General features: G+C 36.1%; 1 long non-coding RNA gene and 2 pseudogenes across 3 annotated transcripts in view; 1 reads left to right on the forward strand and 2 right to left on the reverse strand.

Annotated features, from left to right (window-relative positions):
• The window catches only part of LOC146481366 (uncharacterized), a 50,088-nt gene that overhangs the window by 20,842 nt on the left and 1,949 nt on the right, over positions 1-27,297 (forward strand). The window lies entirely within an intron of this gene.
• LOC146481370 (uncharacterized) lies at positions 2,394-11,844 on the reverse strand (annotated as a pseudogene). Its single transcript, XR_014864473.1, has 6 exons — positions 11,717-11,844; positions 11,254-11,303; positions 7,724-7,774; positions 5,499-5,626; positions 4,428-4,892; positions 2,394-3,172 (listed from the first exon to the last, which is right to left on the reverse strand). The product of XR_014864473.1 is annotated as an uncharacterized LOC146481370 (transcript).
• Positions 15,920-27,048, reverse strand: LOC146481371 (uncharacterized; annotated as a pseudogene). The gene is made up of 6 exons (XR_014864474.1): positions 25,418-27,048; positions 23,924-23,977; positions 20,210-20,394; positions 19,526-19,744; positions 18,635-19,024; positions 15,920-18,101 (listed from the first exon to the last, which is right to left on the reverse strand). The product of XR_014864474.1 is annotated as an uncharacterized LOC146481371 (transcript).

Genomic DNA, 27,297 nt, shown 5'->3' on the forward strand with positions numbered 1-27,297 from the left:
TTCCTGTTTATTTTTTCAGTTTCACAATAACTGTGTACACCCTTTGCTTGGTTTCGACCTGATAAAATAGTTTTCAGAAAGCTAATTGAGATGCCTAAAAGGCTTGTTTAATGATTTTGAAACGCGAGGATGGCTAATGTTCCTGAAAGCTCCCAAATGATATGGAAATGCAGAGAAACGTGTCAAGTCTGATGCTTAAATACTCTCGTTAGTTTGGTACTAGTGAAGAAAATAAGAATTTAAAATACAAACTTACGCTGCCATATTCGCCAAAAAATCGCCTATAACTTGATGTTTTACGAAGCTCAAGTGAATCAGCAGTTTGCTGTTTTGTCTTCTTTGCATATAATGAGTCTCTCGTTAGATCACGTTATTGAAATAATTACAATTGTTTTAAAATTTTCACCGATGACAGTCATTCTAACGAGAAATATTATTGCCTAGAACGATGTGTATAAGTCGGCAAAATGGTCAATGGAATGACTTCTTCTATTTTAAGACTTGTTGACACAATTAATTTTAGAAAAAAACAATTAAAGCTTGTAGCTAAAGAAACATAAAATTCTTTCCCAAATCTTCAGCCAACCAAAAATATTCGGGTCTGGAAAAATTTATTACAAGTATGGTGGATTGTTTTGTAGAAACACCAGTTGAAGCTTTTCCGCTGTGTTCCTCAAATTAGCAGCAAATTAAATTCCACTAGAAATATAGTATATTCAACTACCGACTGTCAGTAATATTCACAATAGAAGCTGTGTATAGCCTTTGTTCTATTATGAGAGGTGAAAGCTTCGCTGCGGTATTTATTTGTCTAAATTTTAGTTGACAATCTCGACTCCAAAGTTAACAAGTAAACATTCGCTCGTGGATGCGGGAAGGGTCAGTTTAACACGTCAGAAAATATTCACAGTGCGAGTCGGTTGTTCGCTTGAGTGATTTTAACTTGCCTAAGGTAAAGCGATGTAAAATTTGAAGAGAGTATGTGCACGACGGCCATGTTGGAGGACCAAAACAGTACAAGGATTTTTCTTTGGGAAATATATTTTATTTTTATGCAAACATCTTCCGTTGTTTTAGTCCTCCAGCATGGCCGCCGTGCACACACTCTATACAGTCTGAAAGTATAATGCGTGCAGTTTTAGATACAAAACGGAGATTTTCAATTTCACAGACATGTTTCGGCAGAAACGTCTGCCTTCTTCATGTCGGTGACTTGAAAATATTCGTTTTATATCTAAAACTTGTTGTTGGATTCTTGCTGTCCAGACCTTTCGATAATGCCTGGAGCCTATTGAGAGCACACGGCTGTACAAAAAAACAAACAAACAAACAAACAAACAAACAAACAAACAAACTAAATTTATAAATTATAAAAAATAACAAAGACTGTCTTCCTTTTTTCCTCCCTATTTTTCTTATGATTCCTTATTTCTCTAAAATTGCACAGGACCCTTGCTTTCATTATTTATGTATTTATTCAAAAGAGCATAAAGAAATCATGACGGCTCGGCTTCCAGCAATACGCGAAATATTCATAACAAGAATATTTTTGGCGTTCTTGATAATTTATTCAATGTTTTTTTTTTCGGCGTCTCAGTAACTGCGCGTGTGATGCAAATAGCCCGAACATACGGAGAAAATTTCAAGAAAGAGTAAAAAGACCGCGTCTGTTTGCCCTTTTATGCTTCTCTTCGTGTAAGGCGCAAGAAAAGATCTTTGGTTTCTAGTGATGGGCTTCGCGGTGTTATTTAAAGTGCATGGTGGTTCAAAGATATGGATTTTGTGTATGACAAAGTAAGGGGAAACCATTCGGTCTGTAAACACATCCGCTTAATCGGGTTGGAAACCTTCCTTAACGTTCCTGTTGTTTTATGTGTCAAACTCTGGTTCACACATCATACTACAAGGTTTCAAAGGGGTTATTAGCTTCGAATCCCCTCCTCCTTCCCCATCCCCTACTTTTCTGGGCACTAAAAAAAGAACATTAAAAAAAGTCTGGACTCCAAGGACAGCGGCCTTCGGAATCCACGGCAAACATTTCTGGACTCTAAGGCCACAAGACCTCTCCTTTGGGACTCTGGAATTACCTTACAGTGTTGTCGTCTTTAGTGAATTTTCACGTAAACTTCTTCCTTTCAAGACCACCCGGTGCGCAAGCCAAAGATGGGCAGCCTTACGAATCACACTGGTTAGAAACTGAGGCTGATATATCACAAACTTTCAATGATACTTTTTTTTTTTCATTTCTTAATCCAATAAGGTACGTTGTACAACTGACTTGGGGAAGGAAATATCGTTTCCGTCCTTAAAATCTGATTGAAAACTAATAAACAGTGGTTTTAGTGCAGTAAGAAATAATCTTATGAAAAACTAACGACAATTCAGTTAAATACTATGGACCCAAGATTTTGCTTTGGTGGACTAATTGTATGGAAATTAAATGTGACATGGTAACCGTAGCTGAATTATGCAATTACAAGAAAAAATCGGCAAGAACTGGTAAACTCCAACTCTGCAGCAAACAAACTAGCACCGTAAGAAATTCACACAACACAGTGTATTTAAAATAACTGCTACCTTTATTTCTATGTTTCCTGTTATTCATTACTGCCGGATAAAATTAACTTTATTCCCTGCACCTTTCAAGCTTAAAAAATTAAACGCCTGTTTTGATTACTTCCACTTGGTTCTTATTTCCTAAACTTCAGATTTATAATCCTTTTTAAATAAAGCGATCATTCAGTCCGCAGTGGGAATCTACAAACACCTTAAAGTTAAAACAAAAACAAGAACAACAACACTGCTCGTTGTTTCAAGCTTGTGGAGGTGGTACTTCTTCCACGTACATCCGGGACACTGAGATCCAGCCTGTTACCGCATCTGCCGATCCATAACCAACACAGTTACCGACCCAGAATCCCACACGCACAGTGCCCTTGTGGACTTTCTCACAGACTCCTTCGATTTGCCTAACTCGGTGTAAATCCTTTTTGAAGCCTTTTCCATAATTCATGTATACTATACCATCAATGGCTGCTGGGGCTGAACACTCTGCGTCATTGAAGGTGAAATACCATCGCCTGCAACACGCATGACAGTTAGCGATGCGAAGGACTCCGTTCCAGAAGACACGGAGCCCTGTTTTGTCAGATATCTTCTTGAAAACACATTCCTGTGAAATAAATAAAACAAACAATTGAACTGAAGTGGGAACCATCAACATTTACATAAATACATGAAACAAACTGATCTGATCCAGCAGTTGCGCAGTCCAATAGGCAAATCCCATAAAAAAGAAAGGTTTTCCTTACACTCCTAGTTTCTAGTTTCATGGGCAACCAGTAGTTGCTGAATTCTCTACTCTATAAAAATGTACATATCCTGATCAGCACACCACCAGGACTGGCTCATTAGGATAGATATCAGACCTAATAGTTACTGGGTAGAGTTTTTTTTTTTTTTTAATTAGCGTCACCTATTTTTGTACATCATTTAAGTGTTAATTTATTTAGTACTGCGGTGCTAATTGAGGATACTGTAAACAATTGAAAGTAATAATATAAACTAAACATAAATACCTTTAAAAGTTCTAACTGATAGGAAACAAAGGCAATGTTAATGTTAATTCTTGTCCTTCAAAAGCGCGCATTGCGGCTAATATATTTTGCTGAGACAAACGACCACGCACGCCATACCATTTTTTGTTAAAGCGAAAATATTACCAGTACAATTCTTGTATTATGAATCCGTTTGCAACCTTATGTTTGATATAAACAAAAACACTGCCCCAAGAAATATTTTGAATCTGTTTTCTTGAATTTCTAGTGTCCATTCCTATAAAACGCGTTCCTCTACCTCTGATCATTTTTGTACAAAGGAATCTCGCATTAATGCCACACGAAATGCATTCTCGCGTGTTGGGGTCAAGATTTGGAATGGGATACCTGTAACTCTATAAAGAAGTGCAAAAAAATCTTTTAAAGAATCCCTAAAATGAAAGTTATTTGATATACTTGAAGCTGTAGACTCCTGTATTGAAGTGGAAACGATAATTGACCAAATGAAAAACTGATCAGCTGATTCTCTTTTTCCCTCTTCATCTCTTTTCTATTGTAAAATTGATGATAATAGAAAAATGACATATAATTTACTTTAATTTTGTTGCATAGCCTTACCTAAATCTGCGTTATTATGTAAAGTTAAGTTTTTTTCCTGTTTTCCTGCATGTTTTGTAATTTATTGCAATTTTTTTTCCATTATGTTCTCGTGCTCGTCTTGTCCCGCCTCGACTAGCTTTGTGGGTATTTGCGGGACAAGCAACTTATATCATCACAATTTGCTAATAAATTGTTGTTTTTGTTTGTTTTTAATGTTATAATAATAATTTCTGTTGTTTTTGGCTTATGATTCTGTAGCTGAGCGTTTACCTTAATCAATCCAGAGTCCCTGTTATCATTCAGATTCTTAAAAACGCACTGTTTCCAGTTACGCACAAAAGACCCTAGAGCTCCTTTGGGACCTGGGGGACCTTGAATTCCACGAGCACCTGTATCACCCTTGTTTCCACGTGAACCTGGTGGGCCTTAGGATCCTTGTTGTCCCTTGGGGCCAGGATGACCTTGGTTACCACGAGCACCTGCTTTACCTTTTTTTCCAGTAGGACCCGGAGATCCAGGGGGTCCTTGAGCACCTTTAAGTCCTCCACTAGGGCCTTCATCACCCTTGTTTCCTCGAGGGCCCATAGGTCCTTCAGATCCGCGATTGCCGGGTGATCCCGCGGCACCTGCTGGTCCCGCTGGTCCAGGGCTTCCTGGGATACCTGGAATTCCTGGTGCGCAGAAACATGTGCTGTGACCACAAGACCCATATGATGAAGACTGTTGAGGAGTGCCCTGAATGAAGAAATTACAAATATTTTTTGATTTGATTTACTATATATCAAGTCAGTGGATAAAGTGTTGGGTACTTAAATTCTGGGTAGTATATGCTATGCACCCGTCTCGGGGTTGTCCTGTCCTTTAGCGTATTCATCAGTGTGTCGCAAATAAAATTACTAATCAGAGCTGGCTATCCAGTTTCGGTTTTAAAAACCTCCACCTCAGTGACGAATTGCTAATAAGCCATCATGAGATCAAGTTGCTTTGTTAAACTGGCCAAATAATAGACTTAAGCTTCACCCTAAGGAAAACTGGTTAACTGCCTTTGCCGTACAGATACTTAATACAAGGAACTGTTCAAATTTTTGTGGGACTGGATGAGCTGGTGGGATTTAAGGGAGGGGGCATACGAAAGAACTGGTTTCGGGGGGAGGGGGGAGGTGGTGAAGATCTGTAAATAACGAACGAGGCTGATGATTGGATGTTCACTTCAACAATTTCCAGTACCTGACAAGTAACTAGTTGCTCTTTTCCTTTATTAATCCTTTCTTTGTTTAGTGGGCAGCAGGAAGCGAGCTGCCTGTTTTCACTTGGTACCTAGAGTATAGTCACCAAACTCACCTTGTTGTCACGTGGTTTGCTGCTGCTGTTGCTGTCATTCGCAGAACACAAGGTGATCAGCAGTAAGAACAGTACACACAGCATGATGGTCAGCGTTATATTCAGGCAGCGTTTCGTCATCATTCAACCTGTGAACTTTGAATTCTCGAACTCAGTTTTATTCACCACGCAAAAAGAGAAAAAACTACAAATGAACAAAATCCGAGGACCGCAAGGTGCATAAATGGAAATTGATAACGCTTTTGATGTTCAGCTTCCTTATTACCAACCACATAACTTTGTGACAGCAAAGAATATCTCATGCGAAGTCATCCATTAGTTGTGCATGTTTTATCAGATAATACCTATTTATCATTCATCACCGTTGAATTTGATAATGAAGACATAGAATTATTGAAGCGCCATACATCCTATTTATTGCTAATTTAATTTCTTTTAATGATATACTTAAACCTTCTTATATCATAAGTAAAGAGTCACCACAGTGTGTTCTTCAATTAATAGCTAATAGCTAATGACTAATTTAAGTCTTTCCTAAAATTCAAATTGTTTTTGAGAAGTTAATGAATTTTGCTAAAAATCTTCAAATTAATTGAATAAGAATTCAGTTCAATTCTTTCAAGGAAAAAATTGCAGTATAGTATAGAAAACTAAGGGAAAAATCCATAGTTCTATTACCTACCAATCTTGCTTGTGCGGCTTCAACCATCTGAAGGAAAACTGATTCACCTCTCACTATTACAGAAGCTTTTATCCTTTTTGTTTGTTGACGGGTAAGTAAAAAACTTGTTTCAGACACGTTTTGAAGCTGACAACATGTTGGATGCCAAATAAGCCAAGCTCTCCTATTGGTTAAATCATTTTTGTTGACTAGAAAGTAACACGTTTTAAAGTTGATAACATGTTTGGTGCAAAAGTAAGCCGAGCACTCCTATTGGTTAAATCATTTCTATATCCACCGATAACCTTGACTCTTCTATAATGTTTTGTTTTTATAACTGACAAGTTGAAACAAGTTTTGACGGCTTGTTATGCTAATTAGGCCAATGATGTGCGCCCTTTTGATTGAGCTGTTTTGTTGTGAACATCTCTGATAACATGTATGAAACAGGATAACCATCCATATTGGTTGACAGACAATTTTCAAAATGTCTAATGTGCAATAAGTCTGGAATTTGTCTTTTAGTAAAATTTTGCATTTTAGTATTGAATTAGATAAAACGATATACCTACACCCTTGGAAATAACAATCAGCAAATCTTTAAATTAATCCGCCAAAGAAAATGCTTATCACGTTTCCAAAATCATGAAAAGAAAATTTTGAAAAGTCGGTTTTGTGAAACAGAACATACTTATGCGATTTTTTTTCCTTCTCGTTTGAATCTTAAGTTGCGTACTTAGTGTGTTTCCAAGATAACCACTGAATATTGCCTCAGTTCACTTCTTTTACTCTGCTATTTGAGGAAACGAACGTTCAATTTGTTTGACACGTAAGGCCCTTGATTGTCCAAATTCCTCCTTTATGCAGTTTTTACTGATTCCTTGCTCGATTCAATCTTATTTAATCTGCGTCTGGATCTTTGGATTATTAACAAATCGCGAAAAAATTTAAAACCGTAAAGCTACGTATTCCTCTCGTAAGTTCAAATCACAAGCATGGGTTTTACTTCTAAGCAAAATTACTTTTAAGTTACTATAACCAATATTATCACAAGTAAAATTTCTGATTGAAACTGGCTTAAAGTTAATTGTGGTGTATTCTGAAAATCACACTTTTGTCTGATGACTTTTTTTTCCGCTGGTTTTGTTTAACCGAATGTTGCTTAATTCTATAAACGTGCTGGAGTCATTTGTAACATGTTTGTTCAGTTTGGTAAGCAGCCATTTCAACTGCATCGTGATCCGCGAATGACATGAATAAAGTCAAACTATAGAGCGTTTGGTGTCTGAAAAACAGCCGCCACTGAATTAACCGAACAAAAGTTTGTCCTCTATCGATGAGAGCTGAAATTATAGTTTTAAGCCACTCGATACATTTTTCAGATCTATGGGTCACTGCACATCATGAAAACTAAAACACGCACTGAGGTATTTGGTTTCACAAACCCACGAATCAGCCGAAAGAAAACAAAATAACTTCTTTGTTGTTTTAAAGTGGCAAACATTAAATTCAGCGCGAAGGCGCTAGCTGCTAAAAGTGAATTCTGATAAATATCAAAATTTACCTTTGAAGTAATTCAGCACTGACCCGGGTTGTCTGCAAGAGAACAAGAAATCTGAAATAGTGGAAAAGAAAAAGAATTAGATTATACAAGAAAACGAGCAACGAAATCCTTCACAAATAACAATCAACAAAACTGTCGAGAACTTACAGTGTCGGATTCGTCAGTCCTTCCTTGTCACTTTTGAGGACTTTTCAGTTGATGAAGTTCTATTTTGTTTTGTTTAATTAATTTCTCGTTAGAGCAAGTCCTTCCAAAAGTTTGTTTTAAATTTTAATTTCCCAACAATAGTCGTCCTCAAAGTTTGTTTAACAGTTGATTCGACCAACAGGAGGGCATCTGCAGTGTTGTTTTGCTGCGCAGTGTTCCCTGAATTGGAAGAAATTTACAGTTTCCTTTTATTTATTTATTTTTTAGGAAAGAAAAAGGAACCAAAAGTTCTAAAGTTCTAAAATAAAATACCTGTTGACTGAGATTAGGGTAATGTCAGAGATCCTTGTTTTCATCCCTCCGTAATCTGATTCATTGGTATATTTAACAAGGTGGCACAGCCGAGGCCTTTCCCCACCTCTCCCCTCCTGAGAAGGCCTCCTTACAGACTGACTATACCTCCTTCCTAACAACAGTCGATCTTTCGACTAAAAAAAAGATACAACTACAATTGACTGAGCTTGCAATGCTCTCACTATCACTTTACCTTACAGTTAGCACATCAGTTGTATATTTTCTCTAAAAGTGGCACAGTTTAGCGGCTCCATTTCGTTTCTTTGTCTTTTCAATCAAGGCTTTTACAAAAAGTTTGTTGTGGCTCGAGGAACTCTTTATTGACTAATAAACAATCCAATGTTCCAGTAATGGGTATTTAGGTCATGTTGTGACTGTTGACTTCGGTTTGTTTGCATTCATGGTTTGAATTTTTCAATCAGCGCATAGCAAACTCGCTTTCAGCAAAACGATTGAACATATTGACCCATTGCCATGATTAGAATTTTTGAGTCGTGTCAGCCGATGACGGAAGAGGCGAAATGTTTTTGGAACACTTGATCATGATTTTTAAACTAATTTAAGGTTAAAGCTATTGGTAAAAAAGAACATAGATGAGGATTGGTTGATGCTTCATTGCAAACGATTGCGAATTTGCAATATCTTTTGTTTATTCGGTCAATTTAAGAATAACTGCGTTTAAATTACGAAGAATCCTGTGCTTGGTTTTGACCCGCTAAAATAGTTTACTAAAGGCTAATTGCGATGCGTTAAAAGCTTTTTTGTATAAGTAATTTTGAAACGCTAATATGACTAACTTTTATCTTATTCATTTAGGTTTCGTCTTATTCAATTGAATTGAATTAAACATGCAAAAATGTAAAAATGCTTCGTTTCGTGCTGATCATGATAAAATAAATTACCAAAAGCTTATTGCGACGCTTCAAAAGAACGTAAATTTTGAAACGCCAACACTGATGGCTGTATATCGTACATTGATTCATCTTGTTTTGAGAAAAAATTTTAAATGCTTGGTTTCGAGCCTATAAAAAAAATCTACAAAAAACTAATTGTAACTCTTCAAACTGAAAGAGTGTTTCAGTACTAATTTTGAAATGCTAACATGGCTAACAGTTTTATATCGAACATTGATTCGTGTTATTGAGATTCTGTTTTCTAAATTAAACATGTAGTGATGTAAAAATTGGTGCGTTGTGAAATTTATACCTAGACGGGTCATTTTAAACGCAAAAATTCCACAAGAGATATTAATTAAAACTACTTTATACAGTGATTGACTACTAAATTGCCGCCGCTTAATTAATTTTCAAAACAGGTCTCAGGTAGCCACATTTCTCAGTCCTGTTTCAAAGAAATTACGCACATGCCATTGAAAACGGGCATATGAGTTATTCTAATGCGATGTAAAACAAGGTGAGATCTACTAACAGATTTTATTTTATACAAGTAAAAAAATCCGCAAATAATTTAGCTTCGGCTTACCCTTAACCGCAATAAATTTTTGAAGAAAGTGTAAAATGCATCTTAGTAAATACATGTTTAAAATAATTTACCTTTGTAGTAGTTCTGAGCCGCTGCATGGCATGGCGGAGAGAAAGCATAAATCTAAAAGGAAATAATTTATTGAAGTTGTTAGACGGGATATAATAACAGGAAAAGTATCCAAAATCTAAACCACGGCACGGCGGATATTTCGATTTGAATTGTGGTGGGGAACTTGGTCTGGAATTTTCCAAACCTAAGAAATTGCGGCTTTCTATTTTAAACGGATCAAAATAACGATTTTTGGTGGGCCAACAACATTAAGAAAAGAAAGACAAACGCCGTGTAGGATTGATTTTCGAAATTAAATATTCATCCCGTCAAGCATCCGAGCAAATCAAACTCTGTTCGTTTCCCCAAATATTCCTGAAAGCCCCCAAATGATATGGAAAGACAGAGAAAACATGTCAAGTCTTCTGCTTAAAACATCTCGTTTGGTACCAGTGAGGAAAATAAAATGCAAACTTATGCTGTAATATTCTTCTAGCAGTTGTCTACTTGGTGGGTTTATGAAGCTGAAGTAATGCACAGTTTTCTTTTGTTGTTTTCCTTCCATATAATGAGGCTCTCGTTAGATCAAGTCTTTGAGAGAACAAATATTCAAAAAGTCTCCCTGATTAGTGTCATTCTAACGAGAAATATTATTCGCTAAAACCCTGGCTAGAACAATTTGTATACGGTCGCTAAAATGTTCAAAGGAATGACTTTTATTATTGGTTTGTTTAATATTTGATACAATTCTTAGAAAACCAAAGCGAGTAGCTAAAGAAATGTCAGACCTTCAGCAAATCCAAAACAATTGGGGCCAAACCATGTCAGTTGAACCTGTATTGTGTTCCTTAAATTATTTCAATACAATAAGCAAATTAAATTCCACTTGAAATGTTTTACCTGTCACAGTAGCAGTCACAATAGAAGCAGTGTAGCCTTTGTTCAATTGTCAGAGGTGAAAGCTTTGCTGTATTCTATTTATTTTTTTCTGATTTTTTGTTGTCAATCTAGTTTTAATTAAAATGTTGTATAATAGTGAGCTTGGCTAACTTTTGCTTCGTACATTGTTTCCCCTTATTGAGATAGAATGTCTCAGTTTTAAATCAAACATGTAGCGATGTAAAGTGCTTGGTTTCGAGTTATAAAATAATCAACAAAAAGCTTATTGTGACGCTTCAAAAAAGTGCTTACTAAATTTGGAAATGCTAGCATGGCGAACAGTTTTATATCGTTCATAAATTGTTTTTAAAATCGAGATCGCATTTCTTTTTAAATTAAACATGTAGCAATGTGGAAATTGGCGCCTTGTGAAATATTACCTAAAACCAACACTGACCTGAAAGATAATGTGAACCTACCAAAACAGTTTTTATGTTATGCCGATTAAAATAGTCCACATATAATTACGCTTAAACTTAACTTTATACCGCATTTAATTTTAACACCGCAGATTCTCTTAAGCACATTTTAGTGAATACATGTTTAACATAATTTACCTTTGCGGTACTTTAGCGGCTGCATGGCTTGGCGGGGAGAAAGTATAAATCTAAAAAGAAAGAAATGAAAGAAATTGTTAGACACGGTATACTAACGGGCAAAAAATGCAAAATCTGAACCAGGGCGCCCTGAAAGGAGTCATTTCGATGTAATCTCGCTTCAGATATTTCGATTCGAATTGCGGTGAGAAACATGGCCTTGAATTTTCCAACTGATGGGGAAATTGCGGCTTTCTATTTTAGCCGGATGAAAATGACGTTTTTGGTTCGACAACAAAAAGAAAGAAAGACAAGCGCCAAGTGAGATTGATTTTCGAGATTAAAAATTCAGCCCGTCAAGCATCCGAGCAAAACAAACTCTGTTCATTTACCCAAATATTCCTGAAAGCCTCCAAATCTGATATCGAAAGACAGAAAATATATCAAGTCTTCTGCTTAAATCATCTCCTGGAGGAATACATACCAAACTACGCTGTCATATTATCCAAGCAATCGTTCGAAGCTCAAGTAAAGCGTGTGTAACTTTTCTGTTTTGTTTTCTTTGCATATAATGAGGCTCTCGTAAGATCAAGTTTTTGAGAGAACAAATATCTAAAACTTCTTGCTGATCAGAATCATTCTAACGAGAAATGTTATTGGCTAGGACGATATACACAAAGTCGTCAAAGTGCCCAATAGAATGACTTCTTCTATTTTTGTTTTGTTGTCTAATATTGGATACAATTTTGAGGAAACCAAAGCGAGTAGCTTAAGAAGTTTTAAGGCTTCAGCAAATCAAAAACATTTGGGTTTGGAACAATCAATTACAAGTACGGTGGATTGTTTCGACGACAAATTATGTCATTTGAACCTCTACTGTATTCCTCGAGAACAATAAGTAAAGACAAATTAAATTCCACTAGAAATGTTTTACCTGTCAGTAGCAGTCACGACAGAACTAGAGCTCTGTAGTCTTTGTTCCTATTGTGAGAAGATAAAACCTTCGCTGTACTTTATTAAATTTTCTGGGTTTTTTTGTTTTTTGTTTTTTGGCACTCTTGACTCCCAAGTCACCAACAATGTAAGTAATTTCGTATTATCAGTCTGGTAAATTTTTCCCCTCGTGGATGCGGAATAGTGAGTTTGACACGTCAGCGAATGTTCACAGTGCGAGTCGTTTGTTTGCTTCAGTGATTTTAATTTGCCTAAGGCAAAGTAATGTGAATTTGAATATAGTCGCAAAATAGTGTGTGGGGTATATTGAAAGCAACATTTACCGTTTTCACAAATGGCGGACGTTCGGAACAAATCTAGAACTAGGCATCACATTTGGGTGTTTTAAGATAAACAAAAAATAATTTTCTTGCTTTCGAGTGCAGCTCCGCAGAGAGAGTAATCTGCGGATAAGTGCAGAATTCTTTAGCGTCAAGTTTTTTAGATCGATAATTTTATTCTGAACGTTCTATTGTTAGTTCTATTGTTGGTTTGTTTGTTTCTCGCTGCAATTACAAATCTAGAGAAGGCAGTGATGGGAACATGTAATATGTTTAGTTTCCTAAGGCTTCAGACCTTGACTACAGAACTGATTCAAAATAGCCATTGCGCTCGAAAGTTTGAAATCTTAGCAAACAAAGAAATTAAACTGATCTGATTTGTTTTTGTAATTGTAAAGGAACAAACCAATAATCGGTAGAGCTTAAACTTGTTTGGGATTAGACTCTCCGCACTTATCGGCCGATTGGTCTCTGTGTTAACTTTGCACTCGCAGGAAAAGAAATTATATTTGTTTATTCTAAAACGTCTCGTTTTAGTGCCTAGTCCCAGTTTTTTTCGCTCGCGTCGGCCATTTGTGAATACGGTGTGTACCCCTACACAAAAAATGCTAACTTCCATTTCCGCCTCAGGTTTTTTTTTTTATAACAACTGAGTTCTGCCTTCTTGAAACATGGCGGGATTAATCTGGACAGTGAAAAACTGACTAGCTGGGGAAAGGTAGGGTACAATGCAAGCATGGAATAGCGCTGAAAGGCAAAACAACAGCAACCGCTCATTGTGGTCAGCGGCGTCAACCACTGGGTTTCAAAATGGCGGAGGCGCTTTTCAGTCAAAAGTATTTCTTGATCTAAAAGATACGTCTAGAATAATGCAGGAGACAGAAATTGTGGTTTTAAAAATTTTCTCTGTGAAGAGATTGTTGAAACTCCAGTTACTCCATTTCACTGAAAAATTTACATCAAATGTAAATCGCTGGGAACTCCTCAGAGAAATGCATATTATCTTACTTGTGCTTGCATATAATTGTTCTTTACAAATGGTTTGTTGTGTCCCACAAAAAACACCATTATTATTAGGTTCAGAATGAATTCTCTGCACACGAGCTAACTGTAAATACACGTAAATACAGTTTGGTGAAGCTGAGAAGGAGAGGGTGGGGGTTTCTCATTGTCATTTTACAGCAAAGGTTTATTTTCTTTGCAGAATGGAGGATGTAGGTGCGATTCAAATAATGGATGCGCCCTTTATACCTTAGTATATTGTTATTCCTTTCCCAATGACTTTCTTTTGCTCTAAAGAACGCCCACTTCATTTTCCTGGTATCCAGTGACACTAATATCAAATCTCGCAATCAGTCGATTATAGCTTGTATTATACTATTAGGTAATTACCACAATTGCAGATTAAAAGTTTCACTTTATTATAAGTAAAAATTGCTTTCGTCGCATTATAAAGTTATTTATTAAATTACGAACTATAAATAAGTAATATAACTGAACATTTCTAGAGCTTGTACTCTTGTTCCATGTAATTTATTTTTCATAGTTAATGATTGTTAACCCTATCTGGACAATAATTTTTTTTGTCTTTTCCGACGTGGGGAGGTGGGGGGGGGGGGGGGGGGGTTGGAAGACTGATGCCCTCGTCATAAGTCAAATGGCAACCATTTTGGGTTCTGCCATCGTGGATTTCCGAATTTCTCCAAAACTTCAGGAAAGCGTTAAAATTAAGCGAAAAGTAATCAAAACCAATAAAGGAACACCAATATAAGCTTAAAACACAAGTTACAGTAAGAAAAGTAATTTTTTGTCATTTCCAAAAGAGATATCCCATTTTCCGAAAAATCAAACAAACAAACTGCCTGCCAAAAACTGGGTGTCATGGTAATATCAAAGTCAATAAACACTAACCGACCACATCCGAATTAAAATATTTGTTGCACATTTGTTCTCCAAATTTGTTGATCAACAGCTGTTTGGACCTTGTTCCATTCGCTTCTACGGTTGCTGGACATCACAGAGACGCTAGTTATTACTGTAAGCCTGCTTGAAACAATTTCCCCATTGGCTGCTCTGGCGGAAAGGGATTGACGGCTGGCCACCATCCGACAAAACCCTGTTCAAAGGTTATTTGCTAGACTATTCAGTATTTTTTTCTTTTCTTGGCTTTCCCATTCATCCACTCTATTACAGAGGTATTCACACACTAGGATGAGTGGCTGTTTGTTTTTTTTTCTCTAGATGTAGCCTGTTCTACTTTCGTCAGGTGAAGGTAATAAAATTCTTTCATGGTCAAAGAACAAGTTATTTGTTGTCACACAAAATAACCCTGAATCAGCCGGCCGGGAAAGTTAAAGCTCTTTTCTCAGTTTCAGATATGATAACAATGTGAACGGGCACGTGTTAACTTTGAACAGAAAGAAAAAAGCAACGCTAAAATTATAGCCCATGTCCAGATTTGTGATTTTGGATTTTTTCTTGTGCGCAAAAACTAGAATTAACTATCTTTGCCTGAAGATGGCCAGGACGGAATTGAACAGAAACTTGAAGAAAATTGAAGTTCTCCATGTCTGTGAGAACAACATTAAAAAAATAATCATGGTGTTCCTATTTCGATAAATCATTTGATATCTTCTTCTTCAGTCGCTCTTATGCAGTAAAATCAATTTTATGTTTGAGGATGATACTGTGTCAAATACCTTTTCCGTTTTGGCAATAATAAGGCAAAACACTCGTGACGATGCTTCTTTAAGGAATATCTTCAAAAAGCGCAAAGATGTTGCCAAATTTTGGATCCACCAAAGAACAAAAAAATGCTCCAGAATTTATGATCCCCTACAGAACACTCAAGAAAGTGATGTGACAATTTTGTCCTTATCGGATAGTTGTTGTCTAAAATCGTGGTGTGATAAAAAACTCCTCATTCCTCCCTCACTGAGGATCAATTTGACTTTGGTTCATACTAACTCTTATATTTTCCGAACAAGTTGATATGCAAATTCAGCCGAGAAATTTTCGAAAGTAGGGTAGGGCGATACTGAATTGAGGCGACCTCGCTGCCTCTCCGCTGTTGCTGGGAAACGTTATTAAATACGGAATAATAATACAATGTTTGCTTTTGTTTTTGTTTTTTGTTTTGGTTTTAATCGCCAAACTCTGGGTCTGTCAGAAGACGGAAAAGGGATAAAAAAAGGGAGATGCTTGCGCTTAGGATTAAATAATTTGGCTAAGTTTGCCATAATCACCAGACAAGAGTCTCAGTCAGTGTTTTGTAAGGAAGCTAACCAGTAACGTTTTCTGGCGAAAACAAGGAAAAAGAAAAGGCATGGGGAAACGCATGGTTTAAAAGGCAAATGTTTGGTAAATTGAAACCCCAGTCTAAAAAAGGCCTTTGACACCGTTGATCACAGCATTTTATTATGCAAATTGCATCACTCTGGTATACGCGGGGTTATCAATGATTGGTTTTCTTCGTATCTATCTGATAGGACTCAGACAACTCAAATTGGTTCCGATATTTCTGGCAAAAATAAAATATTATTTGGAGTTCCTCAAGGCTCTGTCCTAGGGCCATTACTTTTCCTCATTTACATAAATGATATTTATCAAGCTTCTAATAAACTCAACTTTTACTTATTCGCTGATGATACTAATCTTTTATATGCAGATAAAAATCTTAGATCACTTGAGCTAGTTGTTAATGCTGAATTGATTAAAGTTTGCGAGTGGCTTAACGCAAATAAACTATCGCTAAACACTGGTAAATCCAATTTCGTTATTTTTCACCCTTATCAACGCAAGGTTGATTACGACGTAAACTTAATACTCTATGATAACGACTTAAAGAAAATGACTTCTCTCGAACGTAAAAACTACGTGGAATATTTAGGTATTCTGGTTGACAGTAACCTCTCCTGGCGATACCACATAGACTATATTTTATCAAAATAAGTCAAGGTGTTGGGATTATCTCAAGGCTTAGGCATTTTCTGCCTACAATTACCCTTTTAAGAATCTATCGTTCCTTTTTCCTTGTTTTCCTTGTTTTATGGCAAATTACATCTCCTATGGATTAGCTGCCTGGGTACAAGCTGCCGCTTCTCAGCTAAACAAAATTCTTCTGCTGCAAAAACGAGCCCTTCGTCTGATCTACTTTTCTGACAGTCGAACTCATGCCATCCCTCTGTTTGTCAGTTCCGGTCTTTTGCCTCTGAACATGCTCTATTTTAAACATATTGCTTCTCTAATGCATGATATTTTTAGCCATTGTGCTCCTTTAAAAATCTCTGAACTGTTCACTCGTTCTGACCAGATCCATTCTCACTACACTAGATTTTCAGAGTCGGGTAATTTTGATGTCCAACTTTCAAGACTCAACCAACAGCTGCTGTCCTTTTCTAGAATTGGAACGAGAATTTGGAATAAAATTCCTCCTCAACTACGAAAGTTACGTAAAACACTTTTCAAGCGTAAACTGCATGAATCGCTTTTAAAGGTTCTAGAGACTGAGGAGGTGTATGTTGATATAAACGCTGTACCTCGTATCAATCTTATGTCACTTCTTAGTTAGCTTGTATTTAACTTTCTAAATAATAATTCGTCATTTAGGTGTTTTATTTATTCATTTATTTTCTTATTTAATTCTCTTTCTCCTTGTTTAATGAATCATTTCTATTTTTGTGCTGTTAATTTTCTGTTCCTTTTGAGCGTGCAAACAACTGTAAATGCTACCCACCTCGAATAGCCCTTGCTAACTGTGGGTATGTAATATTGTAATTTGTCTTTTCTCATAATAAATTTTTGTTGTTGTTGTTGTTGTTTCACATGGTAACCGTCGTAGAATTATGAAATAACGAGAAAAAATTGGTAACAACTGTAAATTCAGACTCTGTAGGAAACAAACTAGTACCCTAAGAATTTCACACAACACGGTGTATTATTTACTGCTACCAGACTTTTATTTGCTTATTTTCTGTTTTACATTACTGCTGGATAAAACTGGCTTTATTCCCTACACCTTTCAAGCTTTAAAAAAAATTAAACGCTTGTTTTTATTATCATAATTTACTTCCATTTAGTTAGTATTTCCTAAAATTCAGCTCTTAACCCTTTCTGAATTTTATTCAGTCCGCGGTCGAAATCTACCAAGCACCTTAAAGTTAAACCAAAAAAACCAAAACAAAAACAAAACAACAACAACAACAAAAAAAAAAAAACCACCAACAACAACAACTCCTAAGCCCGTGGGGGTGGTACTTCTTCCACGTAGATCCGGGACACTGAGTTCCAGCCTGTTGCTGCGTCAGCTGATTTCACACCAGCACAATTCCCGACCCAGAATCACACACGCACAGTGCCCTTGTGGACTTTCTCACAGACGCCTTCGATTTGCCTCACTCGGTGTAAATCCTTTTTGCCGTTTTTTCCATAATTCATGTATACTATACCATCAATGGCTGCTGGAGCTGGGCACTCTGCACCATTGAAAGTGAAATACCATCGACTGCAGCAGCCATGACAGTTATGGATGCGAAGGACTCCATTCCAGAAGACTCGCAACCCTGTGTTGTCTGACCTCTTCTTGAAAACGCATTCCTGTGAAATATATAAAACAAATAAACAATTGAATTGAAGTGGGAACAATCAACATTCACATATATACTTTTAACTATCTAATCTGATCTGGCAGTTGCCCTATCCGATCTAATAGGCAATCCCATAAAAAGAAAGATTTTCCTTACACTCCAAGTTTTCAGTTTCACTTCATGCGCAAGCAGTAGTCGCTGAAGTTTCTACTCTCAAAAAAGTTAACATATTATCTTGATTAGCACCTCACCAGGACTGGTTCATAAGTATAGACATTAGACCTAACAATTACTGGATAGAGTTTTTTTTAAATTAGCGTCACCTTTTTTTCTGCCACGTTAAATAATAATAACTTCATTTAGTTGTCAATTTATTTAGTACTGCGGTGCTAATTGCGGATACTGTAAACAATTGAAACTAATAATATAAACTAAACATAAATAACTTTAAAAGTTCTAACTGGTAGGAAAAAAAGGCAATGTTAATGTTATAATAATAATTTCTATTGTTTTTGGCTTATGATTCTGTAGTTGAGCGTTTACCTTAATCAATCCAGAATCCCTATTATCATTCAGATTCTTAAAAGCGCACTGTTTCCAGTTACGCAAAAAAGAACTTAGAGCCACTTTGGGGCCTGGAGGACCTTGGTTACCACGAGCACCTGCTTTGCCTTTTTTTCCAGTAGGACCCGGAGGTCCAGGAGGTCCTTGAGCTCCTTAAAGGCCTGAAGAACCTCGTCTTCCACTAGGGCCTACATCGCCCTTGTTTCCTCGAGGGCCCATGGGTCCTTCAGGTCCGTGATTGCCGGATGATCCCGCCGCACCTGCTGGTCCTGCAGGTCCAGGGCTTCCTGGGATACCTGGAATTCCTGGTGCGCAGAAATATGTGCTATGACCACAAGAGCCATATGATGACGTCTGTTGAGGAGTGTCCTGAATGAAGAAGTTAGAAATATTTTTTGATTTGATTTACTGTACATCAAGTCAGTGGATAAAGTGTTGTTCACGAGCGCTCATTGGATACTTAAATTCTGGATAGTATTGCTATTCACATTCCGGTATTTTCCTGTCCTTTAGCGCGTTCATCAGTTTGTCGAAAATAAAGTAACAAATCGGAGCAGGTTTTTTTCCCTAAGGAAGACTAGTTGCTGAACAATAACTGCCTTACTTGATTAGCTGGTGGGGTTTAAGGGAGGGGGCATACAAAAGTACTGGTTTCGGGGGGAGGGGTGGAGGTTACGTTTTGTACAAAACGAGTAGCCTGATGGTCGGGTGCTCATCACAACAATTTTCTGTCGCTGATTATAATTGTTGAATAGAATTTGAAGTGACGTGTAACCAGTTTTTCTTTTTTTTTTTTTTTTTATCCCTTTTTGTTTGGTGGGCAGCAGAAAGGGAGCTGACTGTTGCCTAAAGTCTGTTCATCAAACTCACCTTGTTGTCACGTGGTTTGCTGCTGCTGTTGTCATTCGCAGAACACAAGGTGATCAGCAGTAAGAACAGTACACACAGCATGGAGATCAGCGGTCTTTTCAGGCAGTGTCTCGTCATTATTTAATCTGTGGACATTGAATTCTCGAACTCAGTTTTATTCACCACGCAAAAAGAGAAGAAAAAACTACAAATGAACAAAATCCGAGGACCGCAAGATGCCTAAAAGAAATTGATGACGCTTTTGATGTTGAGCTTCCTTGTTACCAACCACATAACCGTTAGTTGATATTTTGTTACAGCAAAGAATATTTCTTAGGAAGTCACCATTAGTTATGCATGTTTTATCTGATAATACCTATTTATCATTCATCAACGTTGTATTTGACCATGAAGATATAGAATTATTGAAGCGCCATACATCCTATTTATTGCTAATTTAATTTCTTTGAAAACTTACTTAAACCTTCTTATATCATAAGTAAAGAGTCACCGCAGAGTGTTCTTGAATTAACAGCTAATAGCTTATGACTAATTTAAGTCCTTCCTAAAATTCAAATTGTTTTTGAGAAGTTAAATGAATTTTGCTAAATATAATCAAATCAATTGAATAAGAATTCAGTTGAATTCTCTAAAGGAAAAAATGCATTGTAGTATAGTAACTTAAGGGGGAAATGTATTACCTACCAGTCTTGCTTGTGCAGCTTCAATCATCTGAAGGAAAACTGATTCACCTCTCACTATTGCAGAGACTTTTATCCTTTTGTTTGTTGACTTGTAAGTAAAAAGCATGTTTTAGACACGTTTTGAAGCTGACATGTTTGGTGCCAAAATAACTCAAGCAGTCCTATTGGTTAGATCATTTCTGTTGACTTGAAAGTAACACGTTTGAAGTTGATAACATGTTAGGTGCTAAAGTAAGCCGAACATTCCTATTGGCTAAACCATTTCTGTATCTACCAATAACCTTGACTCTACTATAATGTTTTGTTTCTATAACTAACAAGTTGAAACAAGTTTAGACGGCTTGTTATGCTAATTAGGTCAATATTGTGCGCTCTTTTGATTGAGCTGTTTTGTTGTGAACATCTCTGATAACATGTATGAAACAGGATAAACATCTATGCTGGTTGATAGACAATTTTCAAAATGCGTAATGTGCAATGCCTCTTGAATTTAATTGTCTTTTGAATAAAATGTTGCATTTTAGTATCGAATAAGATAAAACGAGACCTAACGATTTCTCTTGGAAATAACCATCAGCAAATTTCCAAATTAATCCGCCAAAGAAAATGCTTATCATCTTTCCAAAATTATGAAAAGAAAATTTCGACAGTCGGTTCTGTGAAACATAACATAGTTCTACCATTTCTTTTTTCTTCTCGTTTGAGTCGCGTACTAAGTGACAGTGTTTCCACTGAATATTGTTTCAGTGTACTTCTTTTACTCTGCCGTTTGATGAAACAGACGTTGAATTTGTTTGACACGTCAGGCCCTTGATTGTTCAAATTCCACCTTATGTAGTTTTGCTCGATTTAATATTATTCAATCTGCGCCTGGATCTTTGGATTATTGACAAATAGCGAAATTTGAAACCGTAGAGGTACTTTTTCCTGTTGTAAGTTTAAATCACAAGTATGGATTTTATTCCTATTACTTTTAAGTTATCATACTCAATATTATCATGATTGTTTTATTAAAGTAAAGTTAATGATTGAAACTGCTGACTTAAAGTTAATTGTGGTATAACCTGAAAAACACATTATGGTCTGAATTTTTTTTTCTCCACTGGTTTTGTTTAACCAAGTGCTGTTAAATTCTAGAAACATACTGGAGTAATTTATTACACGTCTTGTTAGTTTGCTTAGAAGACATTTTAGTTGCATCGAGATCCGCAAATGACGTACATGAATAAGGCCCGCAAACTACAGATCGTTTGGAGTCTGATAAACAGCCGCCACTAATATAAATTAACCGTAAAAAGTTTGTCCTCACTCGATACATTTTATAGATCTATGGGTCACCGCAAATCATGTAAACTAAAACACGCACTGTGGTATTTGGTTTCATTAACCCACGAATCAGCCGGAAGAAAAAAAAAATAACTTTTTTGTTGTTTTTAAGTGGCAAACATTAAATTCAGCGTGAAGGCGCTGCCAAGAGTGAATTCTAATAAACATAAAAATTTACCTTTGAAGTAATTCAATAATGACCCGAGTTGTCGGCACGGGAACAAGAAATCTGAAATAGTTAAAAAGAAAAAGAATTAGATTTTACAACAAAACGAGCAACGAAATCCTTCACAAATAACAATCAACAAAACTATCGAGAACTTACAGTGTCGCATTAGTTAGTCCTCCCTTGTCACTTTTGAAAAAGTTTTAGTTGATGAAGCCCTATTTTGTTTGGTTTAGTCAGGTTCTCGTTAGAGCAAGTTCTTCGAACATTTGTTTTAAATTTTAATTTTCAAACAATAGTCGTCCTCAAAGTTTGTTTAATCGTTGATTCGACCAATAAGAGGGCATCTGCAGTGTTGTTTTGCTACGCTGTGTTCCCTGAATTGGAAGTTATTCACAGTTTTACTTGTCTTTTCTTTCTTTATTTCTTTTTGTAAAAAAAGAACCAAAGGTTCTAAAATTCTAAGATAAAATACCTGTTGACTGAGATTAGGGTAATGTTAGAGATCCTTAATTGTTTTCATTCCTCCATAATCTGAACTTCGAGGGTTCATTGGTATATTTAACAAGGTGGCACAGCAGAGGGCTTCCCCCACCCTTCCCCTACTGAGAAGGCCTTCTCACAGCCTAACTTTACCTCCTTTCTAACAACAGTTGATGTTTCGACTAAAAAAATACAAATACAATTGACTGAGCTTGTAATACTCTCACTATCACTTTCCCTTACAGTTAACATATCAGTTGTATATTTTCTCTAAAAGTGGAACAGTTTAGATCCATTTCGTTTCTTTCTCTTTTCAATCACGGCTTTTGCAATAAGTTTGTTGTAGCTCCAGGAACTTTTGTTTTGACTAATAAACAGTGCAATGTTCCAGTAATGGGTATTTAGGTCATGTTGTGACTGTTGACTTCGGTTTGTTTGCTTGCATGGGTTTGAATTTTTCAATCAACGCTTAATAAACTCGCGTTCAGTAAAACGATTGAACACATTGACTCATTGCCATGAAAAGAATTTTTGAGTCGTGTCAGCCGATGACAGAAGAGACGAAATGTTTTTGGAACACTTTATCATAATTTTCAAACCAATTTAAGGTAAAAGCTATTGGTAACAAAGAACATAGATGAAGATTGGTTGACGCTTCATTGCAAACTGCGAATTTGCAACATCTTTTGTTTATTTGGTCAGTTCAACCAGTAACTGCGTTTAAATTACAAAGAATCCTGTGCTTGATTTTGACCTGCTAAAATAGTTTCCTAAGGCTAATTACAACGCGTTAAACTAAGAGTTTTTGTATAAGTAATTTTGAACCGCTAATATGGCCAACTTTTACTTCATTAATTTAGCTTTCGTCTTTTTCTCTTTTAAATTGGACATGCAGAAAATAACGTAAAAAATGCTTCGTTTCGAGCTGATAAAAAAAAAATAACGAAACCTTATTGCGACGCTTCAAAAGAAGATTCATCTAGTTTTGAGATAAAATGTTGTACATATACACTCTGTTTTTTTTTTTTTTTTTTTTTCATAAGAACGTCTCATTTTGGAGCCGAGGCTGAACGTTCTAATATTTTTTTGCTATTGGAGGCTGAAAACGTTCTTAAGATGTTCTTAAATTACATGGTATACACTACATGTATTTCAATAAATCAATGAGGACCTGACAAGGAAACCTATTAAAGTGCATTGCCTGTCGAGATTCAATATCTAGAACTGCTGATTATGACAAACCGAGATGTGTGTCACCATTGTTAATGTTATACAAAACATGCCCTTAAGCATTTTGGTTAATTTCAATTTGTTACCTTGATTTTATATACAGATAAGAAAAATAAAAACGTTTTTAATCGACACAGCCTGAGGAGCGTTCTTAATACGTTCTTAAAATTTTGGTTAATCTCAGCCTCGACGTTCTTATAAAAAAGGTTCTTATAAAAAAAACCAGAGTGTATTAATCATGTAGCGATGGAAAAATGTTTCGTTCGAGCCGATAAAAAAAAAAATTACAAAAGCTAATTGTAACCCTTCACACTGAAAGATTGTTTACTAATTTTGAAATGGTAGCATCGTTTTTGTCGAACATTGTTTCGTGTTGTTGAGATTTTTTTTAAATATTAACAGTGGATAAACTGTTAAACACGTCTAATAATATTAAAATTTATATAGTGCAATTTTCCATAAAATGATGAAGTACGCTGAATACATGAATACATGTTTAAAATAACTTACCTTTGTAGTACTTTTGCGGCTGTTTTTCTCAACGCAGAACGAAAGCAAAACTTGCTTAAAGGAAATAAAATATTGAAGTTGTTAGAGACGATATAATAACTGGAAAAGTATCCAAAATCTAAACCACGGCACCAAATGATTCTTTTTGTAGGAATATATAATCGCTTCGGATATTTCGACTTGAATTGTGGTGGGGAACTTGGCCATGGATTTTTCCAAACTTAAGAAAATGCGGCTTTCTGTTTTAGCCGGAACAAAATGACGTTTTTTGGTGGGCCAACAATATCACGTTAAGAAAAGAAATTAAATATTCAGCCCGTCAAGCATCCGAGCAAATCAAACACTGTTCGTTTACCCAAATATTTCTGAAAGCCCCCAAATGATATGGAAAGACAGAGAAAACATGTCAAGTCTTCTGCTTAAATCATCTCGTTTGGTGCCAGTGAGGAAAATAAAATGCAAACTTATGCTGTCATATTCTACTAGCAATTGTCTACTTGGTGAGTGTAGGAAACTGAAGTAATGCACAGCTTTCTTTTGTTGTTTTCCCTCCATATAATGAGGCTCTCGTTAGATCAAGTTTTTGAGAGAACAAATATTTAAAAAGTCTCCCCGGCTGACAGTGTCATGCTAAAGAGAAATGTTATTCGCTAAAACGATTTGTATGCGGTCGCTAAAATGTCCAATGGAATGACTTCTTTTATTATTGGTTTGTCTAATATTTGATACAATTCTGAGAAAACCAAAGGGAGTAGGTTAAGAAATGTCAAAACTTCAACAAATCAAAAACAATTGGGGTCAAACCATGTCAGTTGAACCTGTACTATATTCCTCAAATTATTTCAATAAAATAAGCAAATTAAATTCCACTTGAAATGTTTTACCTGTCAGTAGCAGTCACAATAGAAGCAGTCTAGCCTTTGTCCTATTGTTAGAGGTGAAAGCTTCCCTGTATTCTACTAATTTATTTCTGATTTTTTGTTGTCAATCTAGTTTTAATTAAAATGTTGTATGATCGTTTATTTTGAAACGCGAGCTTGGTTAACTTTTATTTCGTACGTTGTCTCGTCTTACTGAGATAGAATTTCTCAGTTTTAAATCAAACATGTAGCGATGTAAATGTGCTTGATTTCGAGCTATAAAATAATTAACAAAAAATTAATTGTGACGCTTCAAAAGAGTGATTACTAAATTTGCAAATGCTAGCATGGCGAACATTTTTATATCGTACATAATGATTCGTCTTGTAAATCGAGATCGCATTCATTTTTAAATTAAACATGTAGCGAAGTGGAAATTGGTGGCTTGTGTAATATTACCGAAAACCAAAACTGACCTGAAAGATAATGAGATCTACTAAAACAGACTTTATGTAATGCAAGTAAAATAGTCCATAAAGAATTAAGCTTTCACTTAACTTTACACCGCAATTAATTTTAACACCGCAGATTCTTTTAAACACATCTTAGTGAATACATGTTCAAAATAATTTACCTTTGCAGTACTTTAGCGGCTGCATGGTTTGGCGGGTAGAAAGTATAAATCTAAAAAGAAAGAAATTAAAGAAGTTGTTAGACACGGTATACTAACAGGCAAAAAATGCAAAATCTGAACCAGGGCACCCTGAAATGAGTGATTTCTTGTGTAATATCGCTTCCGATATTTCGATTCGAATTGCGGCGAGAAACATGGCCTTGAATTTTCCGACTGATGCGGAAATTGCGGCTTTCTATTTTAGCCGGATCAAAATGTCTTTTTTGGTGCGCCAACAAAAAGAAAGAGAGACAAACGCCATGTGAGATTGATTTTCGAAATGAAATATTCAGCTCGTCAAGCATCCGAGCAAAACAAACTCTGTTCGTTTACCCAAATATTCCTGAAAGCCTCCAAATCTGATATGGAAAGACAAAGAAAATGTATCAAGTCCTCTGCTTAAATCCTCTCCTTGAAATTCAACATACCAAACTACGCTGTCATATTCTCCAAGCAATTGTTCGAAGTTCAAGTAAAGCATCTGTAAGGGTTCTGTTCTGTTTTCTTTGCATATAATGAGGCTCTCGTAAGATCAAGTCTTAGAGAGAACAAATATAACAAACTTCTTCCTTGTCAGAATCATTCTAAAAAAATATTATTGGCAAGGACCATTTGCATAAAGTCTTCAAAATGCCCAATGGAATAACTTCTTCTATTTTTGGTTTGTTGTCTAATATTAGATACAAAGCGAGTAGCTTAAGAAGTATCAAGGCTTCAGCAAATCAAAACCATTTCGATTTGGAGCAATCAATTACAAATACGTTGGGTTGTTTCGTCGACAAATTATGTTATTTGAACCTCTAGTGTATTCTTTCAGTGCAATTAGTAAAAACAAATTAAATTCCACTAGAAATGTTTTACCTGTCAGTAGCAGTCATTGACAAAAGCTGTCTAGTCTTTGTTCCTGTTGTGAGGGGGTGAAACCTTCGCTGTATTTTATTTAAAAAAATTCTGTTTTGTTTTTTGTTCTTTTTTTGGTTTTTTGGCACTCTCGAGTCCCAACTCACCAAATGCAAGTAAATTTGTATTATCAGTCTGGTAAATTTTCCCTTCGAGGAAGCGGAATAGTCAGTTTGACACGTCAGCAAGTGTTCACAGTGCGAGTCGTTTGTTTGCTTTTGTGATTTAATTTGCCTTAGGTAAAGTGATGTGAAATTTGAATATAGTCGCAAAATAGTGTGTGGAGTCTATTAAAAGCAACATCGACCGTTTTCACAAATGGCAGACGTTCGGAGCAAACCTAGAGATAGGCGTCAAATCTGGGTGTTTTAGGATAAACAAAAAAATAATTTTCTTGCCGGCGAGTGCAGGTCCGCAGAGAGATTAATCTGCGGATAAGTAAAGAATTCTTTAGCGTCAGATTTTTGAGATCCATGATTTTATTCTGAACAAGTTTTACTGTTTGTTGGTTTGTTTCTCGCCGCAATCACAAATGTAAAAAACGCACTGATGGAAATAGATAATTTTTTTTAGTTTCCCAAGTCTTCAGACCTTCGAGCGCACTGGTGACAGAAAATTCGAAATAGCCATTGCGCTCGAAGGTTTGAGATCTTAACAAACAAAAAATTAAACTGATCCGTCTTGTTTTTGTAATATTGTAAAGGAACAAACCAATAAACGGTAGAACTGAGGCTCGTTTGTGATTAGAAACTCTGTACTTATCGGCCGATTGGTCTCTGTGTCAACTTTGCACTCGCAGGAAAAGAGATTTTTTGTTTATCCTTAAAACGGCTCGTTTTGGTGTCTAGTCCCAGTTTTTTTCGCAGCGTCCGCCATATTGGTGTACACCCTAAACAAACAAAGCTAACTTCCATGTCCGCCTTTTTTCTTTTTCTTATAAC

Source organism: Pavona decussata, unplaced genomic scaffold, assembly GCF_977016875.1.
Source record: "Pavona decussata unplaced genomic scaffold, jaPavDecu1.1 SCAFFOLD_50, whole genome shotgun sequence".
NCBI classification, from domain to species: domain Eukaryota; kingdom Metazoa; phylum Cnidaria; class Anthozoa; order Scleractinia; family Agariciidae; genus Pavona; species Pavona decussata.